This window comes from Pleurodeles waltl, chromosome 9, assembly GCF_031143425.1.
Source record: "Pleurodeles waltl isolate 20211129_DDA chromosome 9, aPleWal1.hap1.20221129, whole genome shotgun sequence".
NCBI lineage: Eukaryota > Metazoa > Chordata > Amphibia > Caudata > Salamandridae > Pleurodeles > Pleurodeles waltl.
This window is the reverse complement of record NC_090448.1, coordinates 794,733,002-794,758,787: the sequence shown is the minus strand read 5'-3', so window position 1 is coordinate 794,758,787 and position 25,786 is coordinate 794,733,002.

The following is a 25,786-nucleotide window of genomic DNA, read 5'->3' as shown; positions in this document are numbered from 1 at the left end:
TAGCACTACCCTCCCCAGTAGGGACAGCCCCAGGGAGTTCCAGAAACTGAGGATCTTAGTCCCGTCAGCACTCTGGCCATATTACTGGCAAAAAATAGATCTGGATCTTGTGCGATGTACAAGCCCAAATACTTAACGTTTTAAAGTTCCCACCTGAGCTCCTTGATGGGGAGCTTATGCAGGGTATTCCTGCTAGGGCCCCATGTGGGAACAGGGTGGACTTCCCCACATTAATCTGCAAGCCCAACACTTTCCCAAACTCATCCATCACATTAAGTAGCATGTGGAGCGATATATCGGGGCGATGGAGATATATCAGTGCGTAGTCCGCATATAAGGAGACTATGGCCCTCATTATGACATTGGCCATGACTGTTAAATTGGCAGTAGTACCGCCAACAGGCTGGTGGTAATTACTGCCAAATTATGACCATGGTTGTGATTCCTCCGATAGACAGCCAATGTACCACACTAACTGCCAGGGCGTTAACATCACTGACCACGGCGGTAGACAACAACAGCCAGGCGGAAGACAAGGTACTGCCCACCATATTATGACACAGTAAACCGCCAGGATTTCCGGGGCGGTACCAACGCCATCAAAAGCCTGGCAGAAACAGAACACAGAAAACGAAAGACTCACCAACAGGTACACAGAGGACTCCACCGTCACCATGGAACCGGAACTTCATGTCATCCTGATGCTCTTCTACACCATGGTCCTTCTGGAACACCAACGCCAACGAAGACGACGATGGTGAGTACAGCTGCCTAGCACACAAGGGAGGGAGGGAGGAAAAGGAGAGTGCCACACACACGCACAACACACACACCATACACACAACCAGCTGCAGAGTAAAACCAATGCCACAGGACCCATTTCTAATTAAAACAAGAACCACATTGAGCTTTAACTGACACTGTTATTTGATGCCAACAGCCACCATATTGTCCATGCGAAAACAAAAGCACCCGTCAATGTTCAGAAAGGGCCAATGGCCAGTCCAAAGTCCAAAAGGCCCACATGGCCACAGGGCACCATCCAAGGGCCAACTTGACTCTTGACTATCCGGACTCCACTGTGCAGGGGGCATCATGTTTGAAATGGGCAGGCACCTCAGGGGGAAGGCGGTGGGGGGCACTTCAGCTGAAGTGGGGAACATGCCCACTGGTTCTGGAGGGGGCTCCATGCCCAATTGTCCCCGGTGAGGAGTGCAAGGCCACAGGCTCTGAAGTGGGGAACATGCCCAATGGTTCTGGAAGGAGCTCCATGCCCAATTGTCCCTGGTAGGGAGTGCAAGGCCACACTCTCTGAAGTGGGAAGCATGCCCACTGGTTCTGAAGGGGGCACCATGCCAAATTGTCCTTGGTGGGGAATGCAAGGCCACAGTCTCTTTAGTGGGGATCATGCCCACTGTTTCTGGAGGGGCTACATGCCCAATTGTCCCTGGTGGATGGTGTAGATGCCCTCTGTTGGAGGCGAGGGCTCCTTGCCCACTGCTGGTGGAGGTGTTACCCTGGCTGCCTCTGCTGGAGGTGAGGGCTCCTTGCCCACTGCTGGCGGAGGTGTTACCCTGGGTGCCTCTGCTGGAGGTGAGGGCACCTTGCCTACTGCTGGTGGAGGGTGCCTCTTGCCTCTCTTTGCTGGTGGAGTGGGAACCTTCACTTTCTTGGGTGGTGGAGTGGGTATCTTCCCTTTCTTGGGTGGTGGAGTGGGAACTTTCCCTTTCTTGCCTCCAGGACTAGGAAGTGCCTCCACTTTCCCTGTCTCCTGTCCCTTGGTTTCCACCCCCCTATCCTCCCTTTCTGAGGCAGAGGTGTGCTCACAGTAGGCGTGGCAGCCGTCACACTCTGGGGCCCCTTTGTGCCAGCAGCTGAGGATCTGATGAGGCAGAGGCAGACTGTTTGGCTGAGGTGCTGTGCTGGGTCGTTGGGACCCTGCTCTTACGGACAGGATGGGGTGGGCAAGGAAAAGCTTCTTAGGTATGCTGGGGTGGGATGTAGGAGGAGGGATGGGAGTGGAGGCTGAGGGAGTGGTCCTCGGAGGTGTACATCTGCTGGACCTGGGTGCAGGTGCATGAACAGTGTGCATGTGTGAGGTGGATGGCTGTTGGGAGTCTAAGTGCGTGCATTTGTGTCTCTTAGGAGGTGGGCAGACAGGGTGGGAGAGGACAAAGGGGATGCTTGGATGGATGTTGTGGAGGTGTCTGCAAGTGAGGTGTGTGTGCTGCATGATTTGGTGATGGTGATGGTGGCTGTTGATACAGTGCATGCAGGTGTGATTGCGGATGTGACTGTGAGGGAGGAGAGAAGGAGGGGGAGACAGTGGATTTGGTTGTGTGTGCAACTGTCTGTTGTTTGTGTGAGTGCTTGTGACCTGAAGTGTGCTGCCTGTGTTTGACGGTCCTACTCTTGTCTGATGTTTTGTGTCCATGCTTGTCTGTATGTGTGCATGGGATGGGTTGGGGTTGCGGAGATTGAGACTGGGAAGTGGTAGTTGGAGGAGGACGGTAGGAACAGGGGCACTGGCTGCCATTACAGAGGAGGCCAGAGCTTGAAAGATCTCTGTAGGGCCACCAACCCACTGTGGATACCCTCCAGGAACGCACTGCATTGCTTCATCTCGGATGCCAGCCCCTGGATGGCATTCACTATGGTTGACTGACCCTACAGAGATGGATCTCAGTAGGTCAATAGCCTCCTCACTGAGGGCAGCAGGGCTGACTGTGGCAGGGCCTGAGGTGCCTGGGGCGAAGGAGATGCCCACCCTCCTGGGTGAGCGGGCACGGGTGACTCAGTGGGGTGCTATTTGGAGGGTGGTGCTGGTACAGGGGGTGGCGGCTGTACCTGTAGCTGGGGTGGTTCCAGAGGTGTTCGCCACCACCAGGGAGCTTCCATCAGAGGAGGTATCAGAGTCAGCGTTGTCACCTCCTGTCAACACCAGGGCAGTGCGCGCTCTATTGGCGTCTAGAATGCAAAAACCCAGCACTCTCAAAACAATGTAATTTATGCATTGTGCTGATATGTTGTCGTTTAACCTTTTGCATTGCAGAGTTCAATCCTGAAGACTTATTTTTAATGTGCTTACAAATGCTGTTCATTTGCAATGTATTGCTGCAGGCTTTCAGAGTGTGTTAGGGTGTAGTCCCTTTCCAGGGCCTTCTAGAGACTTTCCCTGCAACATGCCTGGGTGTGGTTGGGTGGATATGTGTGCTACTCCCCTGGGAAGGTCTGCCAGATAGTTGAAGTATGCTGCATGTTGCACAACCTGGCCCTCAGACGACATGTGCCTTATGTGTAGGAGGAGGAGATTGAAAATGCCCCTGTGGCAGCAGTGGACCCTGAAGACAGTGAGGATGAGGAGGCAGAGGATGAGGATGTGGACATCAGAACATGAGTAATATGGCAGTACTTCCAATGACACCCAGGTGAGACAGTGGAACTGACCATTCCTCTAATTAGTTATGTGTTCAGTGTGGCTGTAGCAGGATGGCAGTCATTTCCTTTGCATCTCAACTGACTGTCACCTATGCCTTATCAATTTGCTACTGTGTACTGATGTGATGACTACAGACACATACAGGTCAATTGCACAAGATTTAACTGTGAATATAATTGCACATTTTCATCACATTAAGCACTATCACTCAAGTTGTGTTCAAGGGTGTTTATTGTAGTGAAACATATAGAAGGAATAGTGCAATGGAATGGGGTGATGGTAGAGGTAAGTCCAGGGTATTGGTCCAGTCTGTTTGTAGCACAGGTCCAGTGTCCAATGGGCCATAGGAAGGGGAGCAATGGCAGTTCAAAGTGGACAAGGTGAGACAGTGGAACACAAGGGGGACATTTCCTGGCGGTGGTCTTGGTCTTGGCAACTGTCTCTGGAATCTGTCTGGGTCACAGGGACCGTTTGCAGGGTGGTTCACCTTCTGCAGGGGGAGGGGTGCTGGTGGCCTGTGGGTCCTGTGGCAGGGCCTCCTGTTCACTAGCTGCAGCAGATGTGGTGGGCTGTTCAGTAGACTGGCTAGTGGAAGGGGCCCGCTGTTGTGCTGTATATTCCCTCATGATGTTGGCCATATCAGCCAGCACCCCTGCTATGGAGTCCATGGTGGTGTTGAGGGCCCGCAAATCTTTCCTGATATCCTGATGGTGTACCTCCTGCAGCCAGTGGTTCTCCTGCATGTTGGTAAGTGTCCCCTGAACGTTGTACCCACTGCCACTGACCCCAGAACCCTGATTGTCTTGGCTGTGAGGTGTCGACTGGGGTCCCTGTACAGGTGGGCACACTGCTGATTGACGTGTCTTGGGGACAGAGGTGTGGGGACGCTGGGTGGGTGCTGTGGTGTTGGATACTGAGGGGGGAGGCTCTGTGGTGGACTGGGAGTGGGCTGGGGTGGCCGACTGACCAGTGGTCCCTGATGGGCCAGGTAGGTCATCCAGATTCAGAAGTCCAGAGTTACTGTCATCACTGGGGGCAACTTCTTTTGGAGGACTGGATAGTCGTGGCACCTCCTCGCCGCTGGGAATGGCTGGTGCACCTGTGGGGATGTAAGTGATGTATTATGCTTCATGTCTCTGACATATTCTACATCCCCAGCTTCCCCTATATCATTGCTGATGCCCTGCCACCTTTGTTTGTGTATGGTGATGTATTGTGGGATTGTTAGTTCTCCATGCTGTGCATGCATTGGTGGTGGGTGTAAATGCGGGGCTGGGAAGGCTGTACATGCATTGGTATGGGATGCAGGGCTTGGCATTGGGGTTAGTCACATGTGTAGGTGCACCTTGTGGGATGGGGTGGAGAGATGGGAGTCAGGTATGGGGGTGATAATTAGTCAATTTTGACTCACCAGTGTCCAGTCCTCAGGCTACTCCGTTGAGTTCCCTCAGGATGCAGGATTGCCATGACTTGCTCCTCCCATGCTGTCAGCTGTGGGGGAGGAGGTGGGGGTCCACTGCCAGTCCACTGGATGCGAGCTGGTGTCTTGCTGCCACGGAACGTACTTTCCCCGTAGGTCATTCCACCTCTTCTTGATGTCGTCCCTTGTTCTTGGATGCTGTCCAACAGCGTTCACCCTGTCCACGATTCTCCGCCATAGCTCCATCTTCCTGGCAATGGATATTTGCTGTACCTGTGCTCCAAACAGCTGTGGCTCTACCCTGACTATTTCCTACACCATGATCCGCAATTCCTCATCTGTGAAATGGGGTGCCTTAGTGGGGACATGGGTGTTGTGTGGTGTGTGTTTTGCAGAGGGTGTTGAGTAATGTGGTGGGGTGTGGGATGTGGAGTGCCTGGCGGATTTATGGGTGGTTGTGGTGTGTGTGTGCAGTTGCCTCTGTGATTGGCGTGGCTAGCTATTGCAGTCTTTTCTTGTTGGCAAAGAGTGTGTGTAATGTGGGTGTGTGTTTTATAGTGCTGTGGGTGGGTGGGTGTGGTGTGTGTATGAGTGTTAGGTGGGTGTTTTTCATTTTGTCCAATGTTGTGTTGTTTTGTATTTGGTTGGCCATTCTGACCGTGCCAGTGTGTACTGCCAATGGTTTACTGCTGTTGAATGTCCACCGTTGTGATTAGTGGGTCATAATGTGGTGTGCATTGTTTTGTTGGCGTGTATTGACAGTTTACCACTGACCTTTGGATTGGCGGATTTGTGTTTGTGGCAGTATTCTGTAGGTTTCATGTGTGTGTGTCATAATATGGCGAATGGATGTGCGCCTCTGTGACGGTATGTTGGTGGCATTTACTGCCAATGTCATAATGACAACCTATATGTTCACTCCTCCCCACCTGAATACCCCATCACTGTAGACCTGACGCAGTCTGCACGACAGCAGTTCCATTGCTAATGCAAAGATTAGAGGGGATAGGGGACATCCCTGTCTTGTGCCTCTTTGCAATAAGATTTCCTCTGATACGTAATGTCCAGTACGGACCCTGGCCCTAGGCTGAGTGTATATTAGTTTAATCGATCAGATGAACTGTGGTCCTACCTAAATTTTTCGCATCATTGATCAGACAAAGTCCCAATTAAGGGAATCGAAGGCTTGTTCAATTTCCTAAAAGTCCAGGGTGCATTCATCTTGGCGGATGGGGATCGAGAATCACGCATGCTAGTCGAAGTAGATTACGGAGGGTCTTTCTATGTGGGATAAACCCCGACTGGTCCTTGTGGACAAGGGACGGAGGTGAGGGAGTAGTCTCGCCGTAAGGATACTGCTTAAAATCTTTACGTATATATTGAGCAATTATATGGGTCGGTAGGAACCTGCGTCTAGCCTATCATTGCCTGGTTTGGGTAGGAGTGCTATAAGAGCTTTAGTCACGGACCGGGGGAGGTATCCCATTTGATATGCTTCGGCATACACCTCTGTCAGTCTCTCCGCCAACACCGCCGGTAATGCCTTATAAAACTCCGATGGTATACCATCACTCCCAGGTGCTCTGGCCGACTTCAGTGCTGTTATGGCCTCCAAGATTTCCGGTTTGCTGATCGGGCTCCCAAGATTGTCACAACTGATTCTGTGAGAGATGCAAGGGGTAACGACTGCAAGAAGTTTTGTCTATCTCTCTCGTCAGTGTTAGTGGGAGGTTGGGTATACATCCTCCGCAGGTGGTCCATAAAAACATCATTTATGGCCTGCTGAGTATATATCTCCCGCCCTGTGGGTCCTGTATGGGTAGAATGGGATAGGGTGATTTCTCGGCCTTGATTAAATGAGCTAGCACAGTGGTTCCTAACCTGTTGTCCGGGGACCCATGGGGGTCCGCAAAGCCTCCTCAGGGGGGTCCGCGACTCCTTAGAAAATTAACTAATATTAACAGATTAATAAAATGCATATAAATAAAGTGGCTAAATGTACAATTGAAAACATTTAAAACATACTGTAAAGTAAAAAAAAATTGGAATTGGAGGCTAAAAATTAAATTTGCATGCTAAAATTGGTTTGTGGGAGCAGTGCAGGAGCATCAAACAGAATATGCTATGGACTATATATGGCTTCAACAGAACTTAGAAAAGCTCCCGCCTTCCTATTACATTTAAAATTCGATTTTTCTTTATTTGTTTGCAAATGGAATGCTTGTTTCTGTACTTTTGCATATTATTTTGCAGTTCTAATCATTGACAATGTATAGGCCATGTCGCTGTCTTCCATTAATGACTCAGTGGGGGTCCCTGAATTCCAATAATGATTCAGTGGGGGTCCCCGGTTCCAGTAATGATAAAGTGGGGGTCCACAGAAGTCAAAAGGTTGGGAACCACTGAGCTAGCATCTTTCCTGCCTTATGCCCCTTTAGGTACCAATGTCTATGGGCCGCTGTTTTATTATGTTTCTTGAATTGGAGCCAACATTCATACAGTTTCCACCGCAAGTGTTCCCACTGCATTCTAAGCTCCGGAGCTACAGGAGGCCCAGACCCCAGGTTCGCCAGCTTTTGTTCCCGATCTGACAATTCCTTTTTGAGCATTCGGCTCAGCCCCATCGAGGTGGACATGCAGACCCCCCGGAGAACCACCTTCATAGCGTCCCATTCAGTAGCCCGACACTTCGTAGTGTGGCTATTCACTTTAAAATATTGCATTAATGTTTCTTGTAGTGTTACCAGGAACCCTACATCTGTGAGGGTCTCCGGCCACAGGGGCACCTTGGAGGGGTGTCTAAGCAAAGTGTATGTAGCAAGGAGTGTGGAATGGTCCGAGAGGTATCTTGCCAGGTACTGGACCTGTGTGATAGAATGTGCAGATGATGCCGTAGTCAACATATAGACCAAATGGCTATGGGTCGTCGTTGATTGGGAGGGAGTAGTGGGAGTATACCTGGGTGTGCGGGTGATGTTGACGCCAAGCATCCACCAGCCCCAGTGTATGTATGAGCTGGCGGAGGGAGGCAGCTGAACGAGGCTTAGTGTGAAGCTTGGTGGGTGATCTGTCCATATTGCCATCCAGCACACAGTTAAAGTCACCTGCCACAATCATGTCAATGGTGGGTGTGATCTGAGCCGTTTTCAGCATAGAACTCAGGAATTCACCATCATCTATATTCTGGCCATATACATTAATATTACAAATCTGTTGAGCATCCAGAGTTCCCTCCAGCAAGACATATCTCCTTCCCTGTTCATCAATCCGCAACCTGAAGGCTCTGGAGGGGACCCCCGGGGCCACCCATTTAAGCACTCCCCTTGCACAGCCTTAATAGGAGGTAGCAAAGACCTGACCCCCTTCCTCTTCTCTGTAGGTACTTAATACATTGTCCCCAGAGGTGTGTCTCCTGGAAGAGAGCTATGGCGACTCCATAGTGTTTCAGGAAAGCATAGACCCTCTTTCGTTTAATAGGGTTATTAAGGCCCCGTACAGTCCACGTCAGAATTTTATATTCCGTTCCAGTTCCTACCATCTATGAACTCTTCTGTAGTGGTCCAGAGTGGCCAGCTGTATGCGGTAAAGGCCATTCAACCGGGTAGACATGAGTTTGTGCTATGACAAGTCTGATGGTAACAACAGATACAACGCAGAGCAAACGAAAACAACAAACAGAATCCCCAAACCTCCCTGGGGTCGAAACACCTTGTGTCTTCTCCATAACCCCCCCACCCATAGGCAGTGGCAGCAACACCCTCCCAGAACCCACCCCCCGACCACCCCCCCATGAGGGTGTGAAACCCCGCCCCACGAATCCTCCCAAAATTAAAAAACGGAACTGATATTTACGGAATTGGAACATGAGCTATTGAAGAATCAGGTCAGAACCACAAGTAACCCTTCGTTCTGAGCCTAAATTTGGCTCTGCAATTCCAGGGCACCCAGATCCCACACTGTCCCGTCCCAAACTTTGACCAATCAGCCCAATACTGCCCCCAACAAAGGTCCACTCGGTTCTAAATAACCCGGAATTGCATGAAGAAGGAAAGGAGTTGTACAGATCCCCATCACCCCCTCCCCCCCCCCCCCCCCAGGCAGGGCACAGCACCGAAAGACACACTGCCCTCCTCTTAACAGAGGCCCCGGATAGGTGCATCATCATGCCACAGTGTCAAATGTCCAGACAGTTGGAGTGGTGAGTATCTGTAGAGTGGGACGCCGGAAATAAGAGGTTAGGGGTCACCTCCAGGTCCTCCTCCAGGCCCACTGCTGCCCCCTCCATTTCCGTCAGCGTGCAGGCTCCATCCGATGACAAAGGATGATCTTCTCCCGTGGGAACTCGAGATGTCTGAGGAGGCTGCTGTGTCCCGACCCCCGAGGTGTTGTGATGTCTCTTGCATTTTAACCACTTTTCCATCCTAACGTGCTATTCGTTTTCTTGGTTTATATTTTATTTTCCTGGAAAGGCTGGGTGCTATTGTCAAAAGCTAATTAAAAAAATACAATACCAAACTCTCTATTTTTTGTCTTAGGGGCTGCCATGAAATCCCTTAAGGGCATAACCTCATTTGGACATCACATCACATAAAGACTTTGCTGATGGAATCTGTTCTTCGCCCTGTCAAGCCATGGTCTGTATGGGTATGTCCCACAGTTGGTCTACAAGCAGGCTTTCCCTTATCATATCCTTGTCTTAGCTTTTTTAACAGTCAAAGAGTGCATGTGGACATCCGTTGGGATTTGCACTAGAATGCATTAAAAACAAACACATTTAGATAAAAAGAGAAGTTTTTTCCTTTTGTTCTGCTACTGACAGGCCCCACTATTCGAAAGAATAAGACAAGAAATAAATTCAGCTTAAATTTGAATGAGGTACTTTAAAGATCCTGTTACCAATCGTCTATGCTACACCCATTCCTTTGGAGGTCAATTTTCATACCATATTGGCATGATTATGGGCCTCCAAACTGAAAATGTATCGGGGGGGATCATGAGCGAAGTGAGACACACAATGTTCACTTATTTGCCATTAGGAATATAAAATTTGAGGCTCATTATCACCGTGTGAGAACAGCGCTAAATGAGCACGCTGTGTGTGTAAAGCACACCAAGCCCAGCTTCTCATCATGCCTACAAGTTAGAGGGAAAAGAGCATTCCAGCTGTATTGAGAATCTTGTTATATTTTACCTGTTTTGTGAATATTAGCATGGAATCAGGTAGAATCGAAAGAGTAGCTAAAAGAGGCGTTGACCTCTTAAAATGAAAATAAAATGAGGCAAGATGAACTGTGTTGGAGGGCAAAAAATGTAGAACTACATTTGACTAAAGGATAATGATACCTCATTGCTTGCATGCAAAATCACAGAAATTATTCAGGGGGATGTTGATCTTTCAGATTCTCGTTTCAGACACTTCCTAAATTACTTTCATTTAATAGGTATTAAAGTACTATGTTTTATCAGTAACACCTACTATAACACAAGGTTGTCCAAGATAGTTAGACTTACTGATGCAATCAGATTCGTCATCAGGGAAATGGCTTTAAGTGGGATGAAAAAACTGTCGGTGTTGGTCTTTAAAAAGGGAGTGGCCTGAGAAGCAGAACTAGTAATCCTTTCCAAGAAGTGTGGATTATAGAATTACGGGAAAGGCTTTACACATTAAAACTAAATTTTGATGCTTCTCATAGCATCCCACCTGACTAGTATTTTGGGGCCATATGTAAAAAATTCTGTTTTTTAATTCCCTAAATAGCGAATCCTAAGAAATCGCTACTAGGAAATGCAAAATAGAATGTACAAAAATAGAGATTTCCTAGTAGCGATTCCTACAATGTAATTGCAAATTAGGAAAAACAAAACCAAGGGTGCCTATGAGTTTACACCCCCCCCCTTGATGAACCCTTACAAAATGTGATGCACATGTAAACAGCACCAATGCTCTAGGGGCATATGCATGCTACATGGCACTTAAAAAAGCATTTTGGGTGCATTTTTTTAAATTGCACATGGTTACCTTTGGCTTGGAGTCAGTGGTAATAGCATTTCTTAAATGCCTATTTTGCATTTAGGAAATGCTTTGTATATGTGCTTAGGAAATCGCAAACAGGAACTCCCAATTTGCGATTTCCTATTGAGGAAATTGCAAAATGCTATTTCTATTGGGTGGAAATCACATTTTACGATTCCTATCTTTCCTATGGAAAGGCAATTTGGCATTTCTTAAAAGACCCAAATTGCGAATTGGTCCGTTAAGAAGTGCTAAATCCTTTCGTACATATGGCCCTTTGTGCCTTTCAATGAGCTTTCTTTTAATTCATCCAGACACATCACACAGTAAAGGGCATGCACCTAAAACAAGCCTAATCAATTGGCTTTGTCAATGCTTGTTAACAGTAGCAGATAAATGAGTAACAATTATAGTTTTGTTGTAAATAATTCGAATTTAAAGTGCTTCAATTCTGCAAATATGATACTGTGAATTAAACATATTTACCAGGGTCTGAGGACAGGTAGTAGACTTTGGAATGTCTCAACAACTCCTGTTGGTCCCTTCACACCACTTTCCTCAGCAAGCTCTCTGTTAGACATGTATGTCTTTTTTATCCCCACATCATAATGATATCGTCCATCTGCAACCCTCACACCTTATCTGTTACCATTTCAGCAACCTCTTTTCACTCCCCCCCACATTTACTTCAATGCATCTCCTTCACTTCATCACCTACCACATACACACAACACACTGATCACAGGTATGCACAGCATTTCTTTTTGCTTTTGTCCAGTCAATATTCCAACAGCTGTGTACCTCCTTTACACACTTGTGCATAGAATTATCATGTGCATTTGTGTCTGTCTCAATACGATCCTGCAAATGAACTACTCAACACAATTCCCTAACGTTTTAAGTTTATAGACCAAAAAGTATTGATGTAACATAATAGTTGGCATCCTACTGGAATAGTGCAGGTCTTAACCCTTTGACATTTGTGGACCTTACTGAATCACTACTGGAAACCAGGGGCCGCTCCTGAGCAATTATTACGATGAAGCTCAAAACAATACTCAAAAAGAACAAAAAAGTATTTGTCACACAAATATATAAATTCTCATATAACTTATTCTCAAACAAACAATACACCAAAAAAATCGAAATGTAAATTTTAATTGGTTGAGAGGAGTTTTTTAAAATGTAGTTTTTATGTGTAAATAAAATGTTAGGGGCTTATTTATGAGAGGCTTGCGTCGCCGTAGCATGACTTTTTCTGACACTTTCCGATTCCAATTCCTATTCTTTATTCGGTTATAAAATATTAACCATAAATCACATAAATACAAAACATATAGAATACAAAACATTTAAAAAGAATAAAAGCTCACATATATAAAATCTTAAAAGCTTCCAATTTCATTTACAGTCAAAATTCGAAAAATAAAAATATTTAATAATTAAAAAGTATTTACACTGTTCCACCAACTTATAGCTCCTTTTAAGAAGGACCCCACCCCGCCACACCAACACATCCAGGACCATATGCAGCCACAAATAGGATGGGCAGTACTGCACGAAACACTTATTTCCTCCTAGTGAGAATAAAAATCTTCATCTAAACAGTGCATAAAAAACACAAAACATGGTAAAATGTATGAAAGACTGTAAGGACACCCCACCACATGGACAAATTTGAATGGATTTCAAATCTCACTGGCCATGCGGGAATCACAAATTACTTCTAATTACTCCTAATCAAAAGTGAGTAATGAGTGACCTTTCCTACACATTCTGTACCATCAAAAGATCCAGCTCCAGACCTACCTGCCCCTACAGCATTAAAAATCCCTCACCATTAGTTTCCTTAATACGTCTGCCTCCCTTTTTGCTCCCAGAATTTAAAAAATGTTCTCCTTTGCCCATCGTTTATCGGTACGTGTTAGACATTGTGGGGCATAAAACATTTCTGGGCGACCAAGGAATGTGGCGACCTCTTTTATATATGCCAACCAGGGAATATCCAGAGCTCAATCACGTGCCAAACAGCCACGCAACATTTCCCAATTTAGGGAGGCACAATCATTTGACCAGATGGAAATCCACAGCATAAGGGGCGCAATCTTAATCCCATCCTCCATAAACTCCAAATGCAATTCCTCGTGTAGGCAAAACCCGGAGATATTTTGCCTCACGCCCAATAACCTTCTGCAGAAGGGATTTTCCTCTATCAAGGGGGCCATGCTACCCGAATAGCCCTAGAGTGGTGCCCCATACATAAGAACCTGGAGGCATTAACGTTTATACACCTCAAGCAAAAGCTGTATAGGTTTATTTCCCACTCTTAAGGCTAACTCAAAAGTAGCTCCTACAGTGGCATTAAAACGTGCACATCGCCTTGAAATGCAGGGCTTCCATGTTCCTTTTTCATCAAAAGTTACCCATAGATAAGGAAATTCCTGCACACGGCTGATGATTTGGTCATTGATCTTCAAAGCACCCACTTTGCTCAGTGGCTTGCCACAGACCATAAAATGGGACTTACTGCTGTTAAGCTCTAAATCTAAATCAGACATAAAATCACCATACGCCTTAACAATCTCACGGAGACCGTTCATGGTACAGGCCATAAGCACCGCATCATCCGCATATGTCAGGGCTGGCAAACTCTTTCCATTTATTATAGGAACATCCTTACATCTTTCCACCAGAAAACTGTGCAAACTATTTGTATATAAAAGAAACAAGGTGGGGGCCAAAACACACCCCTGTCTCACACCTCTTTTAAAATTGAAACATTCCGTGCATTCCCCATGAGTCCCATATCTCACGGTTGCGTTTGTCCCCGAGTGTAAGTATCGGAGCAATTCCACAACTTGGGGCTCCATACCCATTGAGGTTAAAAGTTCCCATATATTGCTGCACAGCTAAGATCCATAAGCACAGCTAAGATCCAGAAAAGCAAGGTACATGCTACCCTTCTTCGCCTGCGTGTATTTACTGATCAACGTGAGCAAATTCAAAAATTGCTCCTGAGTCCCCAGCCCTTCCCTAAAACCATACTGCACCTTACTCAGCATATCATGCTCTCTCATCTGTTCCTCAATACGCCGTAGAACAATTCAGCCCAATATTTTCATCGAAGAGTCTAAGAGTGAGATTGGGCAGTAGGATTTGGGATCACTCCGGTTCCCCTTTTTGAACACGGGGACGATACACGCAGATTTCCAGGAGGAAGGGATTCCTGCACTCATCGCCGCATTTAAGACATTAAGCATTATAGATGCCAACAACTGAGGATCACTTTTATATAGGTCCATTGAGATTGCATCAGGGTCCAGCACTTTGGGGGTGATTCTTACCTTGGCGGGCGGCGGAGGCCGCCCGCCAAAGTACCCCCGCCAGAACACCGCACCGCGGTCGTCAGACCGCTGCGGTGATTCTGGGTTTTCCACTGGGCTGGCGGGCGACCGCCAAAAGGCCGCCCGCCAGCCCAGTGGAAAACAACCTTCCCACGAGGACGCCGGCTCCATTCGGAGCCGGCGGAGTGGGAAGGTGCGACGGGTGCAGTTGCACCCGTCGCGAATTGACGGGTGCAGTTGCACCCGTCGCGAATTTCAGTGTCTGCTGAGCAGACACTGAAATTCTTTGTGGGGCCCTCTTACGGGGGCCCCTGCAGTGCCCATGTCATTGGCATGGGCACTGCAGGGGCCCCCAGGGGCCCCACGACACCCCATACCGCCATCCTGTTCCTGGCGGCTAACAGGATGGCGGTATGGGGTGTCAGAATCCCCATGGTGGCGCAGCGAGCTGCACCGCCATGGAGGATTCTTTTGGGCAGTGGAAAACCGGCGGGAGACCGCCGGTTTTCCACTTCTGACCGCGGCCAAACCACTGTGGTCAGAATGCCCTGCGGGGCACCGCCAGCCTGTTGGCGGTGCTCCCGCCAACCCTGGCCCCGGCGGGCCATGACCGCCGGGGTCAGAATGACCCCCTTTGTGGCTTGAGCTATCCTGCATAGCTGCCAACAACTCATCAAGTGTAAATCGGATGTCCAAATTAAAGGTATTACCTGCCAGCTCATCCATTTCCACCCCTTAGGTTCCTCCCAGGAAAATTCTGAAAAAATTACTCACCCACACATCAGGGGGAATATTACATCCCAGCCTTTTTGATGTTTCTGTCTCAAAGATACTCCTGTTAACTATCTTCCAGAACAGGCTTGAGTTTTTAGTGCGTGACGCACGCTCCAAGTCCTCCCAAGCCTGCTCCTTGAGCTGCAGTTTTCCCTCCTTCAGAGCAAATTTATACTGAGCCCGCACACTACTCACATAGGCCTTATACCTGGGCTGTGCCTTCAATGTCTTCAGGGTTTTCCTCGCCACATAACAGGATTTGCTAAACCACCCACCCTGATGCTTAGGAATGGCCTCTTAATTTTGGGTCATGAATTCCTTGATAGTGTCATTTACTTTATGCCCAGCATCAATCACTTCCCCAGGTGAGGGGGATTCAGCCAAAAGAATCCCTATTATCAGATTGAAATTTTGGCTCACCACCCTCTTCACTACCTGTGGTATGCTCATCTGTCTCCAACTAATTCTCCTGCCCTGATCCTATATTCTCAAACCTACCGGCCCCAATCACCGATGTGCACATATTGCATGGAAGGTTTAGGGAGACCGTGAGGGGGTTGGGATCACTAAAGTACTGCCTTTTCACCTCTCCATGCTGGACCAGATTTTTCACTGAAGGGGACACAAAGATATAATCAAATATCGACCCAGCCCCTCTCACCACAAAAGTTGGTACCTGATTTTCACATGCAGATTCCAGGTCAAAAGTATTCTGCAAATCCAAGCTCTGTAACCCCTTAATAAGGGACCTTCCCCTCGCATGCTGTATATCCCCAGGTGCAGGCATACCGTAATCCCGCAACAGAATAATAGCCCCCTATCGTTGCAATAAAGTCTCCAGATACAATTGCATGGAATTCCACACCACAAGCCTCCAACCTTCCCTTCAATATCTGCAACGCCGAGAAAAGGGCCCTGATTTGGCAACCAGAATCCCATACTGCATTGTAGAAGTTTACCAAAAGGATGCTATACTTATTTGGGAATACCACCCAAATGATGAGGAGACCCTGATGACTACAATTAATCTGATATGCTCTAGCAATCTTAGATATGCAAACCAGGGTGTCTAAACCCCCTTTTTGGCGACAACCAGTCACCCGTTCAACCCAAATGGCAAACCTTTGGAATCCATCCCATACCGAAGCACCTTCTGACCAGGTTTCCTGAAGTAAAATGAAATCATAGCCTGAAATAAACTTTACCCATTGCCCATCTTGCAGCTTAGCGTCAGAACCTGCCACTTTTCAAGAGATTAGCTGAGTCAGTGAAGACACCTCACCCAATCCCTCCCAGACCTGGACTTGTAATAGGCGACCTCCATTAAACTACCTTATCTTTTATCTTTTACCTCCTGTGTTAATGGATGTACCCGCTCATACCGTCAATCATTCTCCTCCAGGTCTGAGAGTACAATAAATCTATTTTCCACTAGAAGTGGTTGCCGACCCTACTGCAGTTTGGGAAAGCCCCTAGTTCGGAAACCATCTAAGGGCCAGGTGTGCCTATAAAAGAAGGTTAAAGGGGCCATACCAATATTTTCACTCATCTGGGGATCAGTGTATCGTGACAAGAGCAGACGTTGGGCTAGACCTGGGTATCTACAGTTTACTATAATACAGTACCTTTGTCCTTCCTTTTTCAGGGGGCCTACCCATCCAATCCTTCTAACAAATAAAATATCCGTAATGTCCTTGCAGTTGAAATCACAGTTTTTACTCAGCCAATGTCCTGTCTTGTTCTTTAGCTGTTCAGTGGATTCGCTTACACCCGGAGCTAACGGTGGAACATTTGTAGATATTACCACATAGAGGGCACAGACAGGTGGAATCTCCAAACGGGCGAGTGGGAGACCATTACAAGAGTGCAAATTTTAACCCCTCCTCTGCTCTTGAACAGTCACTGCCTTCTCTCCAGTCCAGCTCATTGATCTCCCTCCAATACCATTTCTACTAGATTCCCCTGCAGTTCGCCCCGAATTTTTTTGGGCCCTTGTTACATGCTTTACAAGATTGCCTGTATTTGGATAGTGCGGGACTGCTGGGTAACACTTCCATGAATTGCTGGGTTTTCGTCCAGCGGGGTTTTCTTTTCCAGGATGGGCCATAACAATCAAGATCCAAAGTCTCACACTTTTTTGGTGCTGTAGTGGATCCTCCCCTGGACTACACCAGGGAATCTGCTGCTTCCGAGGCCTGCAATTTCTCCTTTACTGGCAACAGGCATGCCTCAACCATCTCCTTGAATTTTATCAAGAGATTCTCAAAGCCAGAGACTTGACACTGACTGGCATGAATACCTATCTGGGTACCAGAGCAGTTCAGATTTTCATAAAATGCCACTTTGGGTTTTCTCACAGATTTCTTCTGAGGTTTTTTCCTCTTGAGTGGAAGGCTACTACAGCCAGGAGGGTGGGTCAGACAAAGTCCCCTTGCCCTTTCTTGGGGGATCCTCCACAACATTATTTCCAGCTGCTGCCAGGAGTGATTTAAGCAAGTCTACCTGATGTACCAAAGCCGACCGTCTTCATTATCTGAAAGCTCATAAACCTCACCATTTGCTGATACTCACTACCAGTCACTAATTTCCAATGAAAGGCGTCTCTCTGCTAAATCTATCTCCTTTGAGACTACCCCAACCGCTCGGAATAGAAAAGAGTCTAAAGTTGAATTTGGTGGTCCCCTACCCCCTACTGATTGTTCACCCTTCTGCAAAGTCCTCTTCCTGCCCATCCTGCCAATTTATCCAGCAACCGTTTTCCGCCCAATGCACTTCTCAAGCGTTAGACAGTTACAGCTTTGAGAGGGTGAGTCAGAAAACCCCCTCCAGCTATGATTTGATAGAGATATTTGCAGTTTGCACTCACCCTGCTTTTGCCAGGTGTCAGAGGGGTGGACCAGCCTCTTTTGGCCCCTGACGGGCGTGGACAGGCCTGCCCTTACCCGGGCATAGCCTGGGCGTGCTCCACGCATGTCCCACGCTACGGAGTGCTCCCAGGTGCTTTATAGCGCTCGTTGATGTCGAGTGTGAGCAGCTGTGGCTAGGAATGGCCACCTCCAGGGGCCAGAGAGCAGTCTGGGAGGTGTAGTCCCCCCTCTTGAGAGTCAAGCGCGTCTCACGCTGCGGAGTGCTCCCAGGTGCTTTATAGCACTCGATGTTGAGTGTGAGTAGCTGTGGCAAGGAAAGGCCGCTTCCTGGGGCCAGAGAGCAGTCTGGGCGGTGTAGTCCCCCCTTGAGAGTCAAGCGTGTCCTGCGTTGCAGAGTGCTCTCAGGCACTTTATAGCACTCGTTGATGTCGAGTGTGAGCAGCTGTGGCAAGAAATGGCCACCTCCTGGGGCCTGAGAGCAGTCTGAGAGGTGTAGTCCACCCTTTAGAGTCAAGCACGTCCTCCCTACACTCTGGCGGCACAAACTTCTCAACCATATGTATGAGGCCATGCAAAGCCATTTGGCTTGTCTACTTGAATGACCTCATAAATATGGAATAATACGAAGAGGCGCGAGTCACTTCGTTGTCTTACTCTGCACCAGGGACGAATTCCTTATGCTTTGCAGTGGGTTTTCCCACGCAACACCTATGGGTTTTGAGGCCTCAGTTTAACTTAATCACGTAAACCAAGGGAAATGCCACAACAAGGAGAAATATTTATATTTCTCCTCATTGTTTTACTTTTCCATGTGTGCTGCAACACAGATAGAAAGAGGAAAATGCCTCTCTGGATTGTTTTTGTGCAGGAAAGTGCCCCTTCTTGCACAAAAACAATCCTGCATGCAATGCAGACACCCCTGCACAACGGTACAAGGGTACCTGTGTTGGTGTTAGGCAGCCAATGGTTTGCCAGTGCAGAGGGCAATGACAGGAATGTACTGTACTGCGTAAATACTGTGCACTCATGCCCTTTCACATTAGCATAGGGCAACTCAGCAAGAAGAGTTTCAGCGCTGCCCTACACCAACTCCCATTAAAATGAGCCCTTTAGTTTTTAGCATATCACTTTGTGCTAATGTATGCTCCCTACTTGTCTGCACATGCCAGTGCGTCAATTGAGGGCACCAGATCCTTTATCTATGCTGGTCTGACGAATCATGCTAATGATACCAAATGAATGTTCAGCTTCCAAACTCAAATTCTTTCAGATTTAAAAATAGTTTTCTTAAACCCTAAATTTGCTTTTCACACACACAAACATATAATTAATCTGCTAATATCCTTTAGTTGAGGGTCCTCTAAGTAGGCGTTGTGGACCACCAGGGTCATGTGGACCCCAGGTCAAGAAATGCTGGGATAGTGCATTTGTGCAGAAGCTCAGATGCTAAAGTTATGCTTTTGGTTTATGCTGATCTTTGCAAATGGGTTTTGATAACATATTTTGATAAACACACTTAAGGAGAACCAATCGCTCAATGTTCCTACCAATTCTTCTGATTCAGTTCACCACTCTATAAGGACAGTCATTACCTACAGTGGCATAGATATGTAAACGCTTCACAGTTAGGATCTTTAAGATTGGAGAATGACAGAGATCTTGCTTTGGGAGCTAAGGCAGTGGACAGAATGCACACCTTTCAGCAGAAAAATTTGATGAAACATGGAGCGCAATGTTCATACATAATAATACCTGTCAGAGAAGCGAAGGCATAAAAGGTTTCTACAGAGATTGACACCTATTGATCTTATAATCTGGCGAGTAGAATGACTGATCAGCACCGTTGTAAAAGCAGGAAGAGATAGTGTAAACTGACCTATCTGTACAAACATACAGCACAAAAGGGTGGGAAAACCGGATAAAATTTGGGGGTCTCTAATTATGTTTTTAATTCCTCTACATATTTATGCGGGAAACACGACTTACTCAACAAGGGCAACATAGATAGAGCTTACGTTTGGGACTGGACAAAAAGATGGATGTCCCAGCTACCATTTGCTCCTTCCACCCTATTTGGAGACTATTGGAAGGTGCTAGTCCCAATGTCTAAGCAGCTGCTGCTAGCTCCATGATGGGAAAACATTAATTTGGTGGCTGTGGTGTTGATAGTCCAGTGTTATTTCTGCCAAGATCCCTTATGTGAGAGAGTGCTATGGTAAAACTGTGATAACCTCCAGTGCTTATGTAGCATGGTGTTCGGGCGGCTGAAACATACCCCCAAAACTGGAAACACATTTCTGGGTCACATAGAACTGTGGTTGGTACTAGGAAGAGGCAGCACTAGGGGATGGCAGAGAGGTGAAGGGCACAAGGGGTGAAATCACCGGGCTTGATAAGGGCAGAATGTCATTGAGAAGGTTTACAGATGGGTCTGGATGGTCAGAAACAGGCACATACTTGTTTTCTATCTGAAACAACTTTCCCTATACCAAAAGGAGCCAATTCAGTGGGGAAAAACAACGGTAGGAAATTACCTGATTCACCAGATTTTATAGTTTTATTAAAAATATGAAGAGTCGGAGAAAGTTTTTTTTTTTTAAACTTTATTTGCAATTTAGCTTGAGCATTAGAACATACAACAAAAATCCCATGCAGTGGGCGAACAAAGAAATACATTTTATCTGCTTATTAATAGTCTGGTAGGTGCGGTCTAATACACCCAAATACAGTAATCACGCAGGAAATGTCAAATATTGGAGGGATGGTGGGGAGCACACAATAGAACACAGTAATAGGCCAAGGCGTTCCAACAGATACAGCAACATGTAGTCCATTTCGGTTTCAATAAGCAAAGGGGAGGCAGTTAGGGGCAGGAGGAGGGAAGGAGGGGAGATGCAGCTTATCACAGCTATCAAGAGAACACAAAACAACAGATCAGTGTTGCTCATCAGTGTTCAGGATCAATAGGTATATTGCAGTAGGGAGTTGTAGTGTAGCATATATTTAACTAGTTGTGTCACAGTAGACCATACTTTTCAACCATTGGGCTTCGGTGGGGTGGGACCCACTGCCCCAGTGCCATGCTATATCCTATTTTGCCAGTAATAGTGCTATTACGGTATATCTGTGTACCCTTCTGGGAAATCGCTAACATATCCCAAAAGTGCCAGGAGGGGATTGGGAGTGAGCATAACCCCTGTCGAAGATCTTCTGCCAATACGCCCCTATGTGTATACATATCCATGTCAAATGCTCAAAATCTACCTCATCAGCATGGCATTTCGGCATTGTGATAATCGCATGGGGTACAGTCTGACCAATGCACTTGGTGTGGTGTACACCCAACGTAGAAATGTATAGCGTATGAGTTGGGTCCTGGGGTTAGGGGAAGCAAGCTTTGTCTGGGTACAACAGTAGTCCATATTTTGTCAGGTAGTGTACGCCCTAGGTCGTATTCCCAGGCTGTCCCAGGCTGTCTTAATCTTCCCATCTTGTGCTGGCTTCATAGCTACACAAGAATGGTAAAGTCCAAAGATCACTCTACCACACTTCTGTGGTGGTTATAATTAATGTCAAAGTGGGAAAATCATCAGGGGCTATTGGATAGGAGGGTACGTGTGTGTGTGCAATCTATTTTGTAAGAGCTGTAGTATAAAGTAATCCACATATGTGGTGCCCTCAAAATGGGTGATGTCATAGTGCGTGAGAACGTGACTATCCTGGAAGAGGTCCCCAACCATGTGTAGATGATGCAATAGGGTACACTGAGCAATTTCTCCTGGATTGGGGAGCCAGGGACTATTTGCTACTGGGAGAGCAGAAAAGAAAAGGAACTTCTCCAAAGGAGACGGTGGAGCTTCCTTCATGCCCAACTCATAATTGATAATGTATGAATGTTGAAGGAATCTATTTTGATGATCTTGGGGATTACTGATTGTAGTGGTATGTTCCCCGCTTGGTCCCTTTCAGGTTTGGCACAGGGGAGGTGGGTGTCTGTGTGATACCAATGATATGCAAATTGACATTGTGCTGTAAGGTAATACAGCTCAAATTCAGGCACTCCAAACCCACTCCGATCATAGAAAAGCACCTTAATGTTCCGCTTGATCTGGGGGCTACATCCAGTCCAAATGAGCCATAGGAGGAGACTTCTCAGAGTGGCAAAGAAACTGCTAATTAGAGGGGTGGGCATATTCAAAAACAAGTATAAGAAACAAGGGTGTACAACCATTTTAATGATAGCAATATGGTCCGCCATGGAGAGGGGGAGTTTGACACATCTCTCAATTTGTGTGGCTAGTTTATCAATGGCTGGACCATAGTTCAGGCGAATTGCCTGTTCTTTCTCTCGATGCAGGGCAAATGCTCAGGTTTTTAGTGGTCCCGTCACACCATGTCAGGGGATATTCAATGTTCATATGCGTTGTGACATCAGTGAGAGGGAATAATTCAGATTTGTCCCAGTTGATATTAATGGCTGAAAAACCACCAAACCTTATAATCTCTTGTAGAATAGGAGCGAGATTATCTGCTGGACGGCATATGAACAGCAACATCATCCACCTACATGGAAATTAGTTCGGGCCAAGGCTAAAATGCAAGCCATGATGTACATGTTTCTCCTGGAGATGGCAGCCAAGGGGGTCCATGGCTATAATAAAGAGGAGCAGTGGCTGCCTTGTCTGGGCCCACTCGCTACTATGAACCGTTTGCCCTCAAGAGAGCCAAGGGGGTTTAAGTATAGTAGCATAATGTGAGCAGTGCACTAATGGGGCAGCCCTAGTTTGTTCAACGTCGCTTGTAGGGAAGGCCACTCCAATGAGTCTAATGTCTTTTCAGCATTTAACAGAGCCACAGGTGCAGTATATCAGGACAGGTACTGTTTAGTACTGCAAAGTTTGTACTTACATTTAAGCAGGTGGATCAGTGGGGGACAAAGCCGGTTTGTATAGGTGACATGATCTGTTCCATCACAAGTAATAATTGAGTTGAGATAACCATGGCCAATATTTTACTGTCAAAGTTGAGTAGCAAGAATGGGGCTAGGAAGTGCAAAGATGTGGGTCCTTACCGGTTTTCAAAACTAATGTGATTACTGCTTCACAAAGCAAGGGTGAGAGAACTCCTGCCTCTAGGGCCTTGGCATGCATCTGTAGGAGATGCAGGGTAAGCAGGTCCTTATATGCTTTATAAAATGCATCTGTAAGTCTGTCTAGGCCCGGCACCTAAGACACATCTATGTTGTCTATCGCTCACAGGAGATAGGTTCACTCAGGAATTGTCTCTGCCCGTCTGTTATCCAGACCATTGCGATCTTAGTTAGATATTCTACCCTTTCCTCAGCACCTCTGCTTGTTCAGGAAGAGTATAATGGTTTGAAATATCTAATGAGTTAATTCATAATACCATCAGTATCAGTCACCCGTCCATCCTTGTCTAGTTGTATTTTGGTTATGTAACCACCATAACTATTTGAATGCAGTAGTCTTGCCAGCGTACAACTTGGGCCTTCACCTTCCCCATATCATCTACCGCTTGCATACTTCCCCAAGTACGCGGTTTCTCTCTTGTCTGGTTTGTGAAATTCATCCAGAGGGGTCGAGCGGCAGTGTAACTGGAGTCCACGTCTCTGTCGTTAGTCTTGCCGGTCGATTTCACAGAGTTTGGCCTCTATGAGAGCCAGGCGATTACGTATGTCTCTTAATACACTGGCATGTTTGGGTATGCACAGCACACAAATGTACACCTTTAAGGCATCCCACAGAGTGGCTTGCCCTGCAACAGAACCAGTATTAAGTGCAAAGTTTTCTATGATGGAATCCGAAACAGAACACTTCTTCATGGAGAGTGGTACCCGGTAAGCACCACTGGCCCTCTAGAACTTCCCCATAGGTTACCTTCAGTACCATCCTCTCTGGATATTGGTCTAATAATGTGCGTAGGAGATGTGTCACAACTGCCAGCCACTGGGTGGTGTTTGCGGATATAAACCAATAGTCAATACGAGTTCACAACCCATGTGGCGTGGACGAAAATGTTTCAAATGCCATGCGTCCTTCGAAGTATAGATGTCCGGGATATCCCAGAGAAAATGTACCACCTGCACTTGATCCTGTTGTATCTACCAAGGGGTCACAAACCATTCTAAGATCACCCACCATTATGATAAATTCGGCCTCAACCCGTTCCATAAGGGATGAGAGTTCCTGTTAGAAGGTGGGGGCATCCCCATTTGGGGCATATATATTTACTAGAAGGATATGTTGACCTGCCAAGGTTGCTGCAACAATAGCATATCTCCCACCTTCATCAATAAAGCTAGTGGTATGGCTGAAGGGGATACTTTTGTACATTAAAGTGTACACTCCATGTGAATATGTCTAGATGGAGAATTAATCTTCTGTGCTCAACGTTTACAACAGTGTGGCACCTTCAGGTATTCCATCCTGGGTTGAGTCAATCCAAATTTCCAAAGACGACATACGTCTAATCACTCACTCATTGCAATGTATACATTTCATCCACATCCTTTTACCATTCTTACTCAATCATACCTTCTTACCCTCAAACAACTTTAAAACTCTGATTTTTCATGATTTTTCACATCCATGACAGTTTGTGTTTCAAATAGATAAACCGTTATTCCATATTATTTATGATAATCTTATTATGTTTTTGTGCGGCATTGTTTTACAAATTAACAGCATTGCTTCTTGAGTTCCTTTTGTTCCTGTGGCTGCAAATTGATCTGCTACAAGCGTTTCGGTGAACAACACCTTCCTCGTGACTGCTCAATGTTTCAAACCACACTTTTTTAAAAGAATCTTGCACACATAAGTCCACTCTGAGCCGCATATAGCATATCTACAGTACAAAATAAACAAATAAAGAGGACCACCACCAAAAGTGACTTACTTGGTTTAAATTATCCTACCCATCAGTGAACTATCATACTCACCCCTTTCAGACCTGTTGTGAACGTAGTAGAGACTTGAGGAAGTTCAATGTGGACACACGGCCCCAGTGGGCAAAGAGAATACTGGTGTGTGTTCAAGGGCTGTAGGGAGGGAGGCCCCATCTAGTGCACACTCACCCCTGCTCCGTTTCCGGCTGTATGCATTCCCGCCGCAGTGTAGGCCTCACCGCTTGTATATGCCATCCGCACTGCCGATTGTTAGCAGACCCAGTTCGTCCTACCAGATTCCAGAATCATCCAAGCGTAGGGGTGGGCGACCACTCGCGGAGCAGTGAGGGTGTACTGGATGGTTCTCACCTAGATTCCGCCTGAGTGTGTTGTGGTGCCCTTATGAGGCTCGCTAGGGGTGGTTCCAGGGTGGTTCTTGGACTTCACACCAGTTGTCCCACCTCAGTCCTGGCACAATTGCCGCAATAAGTCCCCTGGATGAGTGGGGGCAGGACAGGAAACCCAGCGAGGCTTAATATCCTAGAACTCCAAGCTCACTTGTGGCCCCTGTTGCCGCTTGGCCTCTGAGGTGTGCGTTGGGCTGCAGCCTGTCTGCCCGTGTGCTCTCTTCCTCAGGCCACCACACCCCTCGAAAATGCAGCAGGCTGTGCCACCATTAGTAGAACATTGTGCCCTGTGGTGCTTATGGTGTCAGATGGTAGATAAAGCCGGAAACCTGGCTAATTGGAGCCGTTGGAGCCAAAGCTTCACAGCCAGGCAGCCATCTTTGTCACTGGTGTGGCCATGCCCCTGAGCCATATAAAGGTTTACTGAACCTACATAGTATTATAAACCATGCATACTGTTATTGAGAATATAACTCCATTCTGTTATAGAGGACCAACCAGAGATCTATCAAACACTGTCATATGATTTCCAAAACCATGAACAAAACTTGAATTTCTAATTTATTTTTACTAACATTTCTGATGTATGAAGCTCAAAAAATAATAAATTGGCTGGCT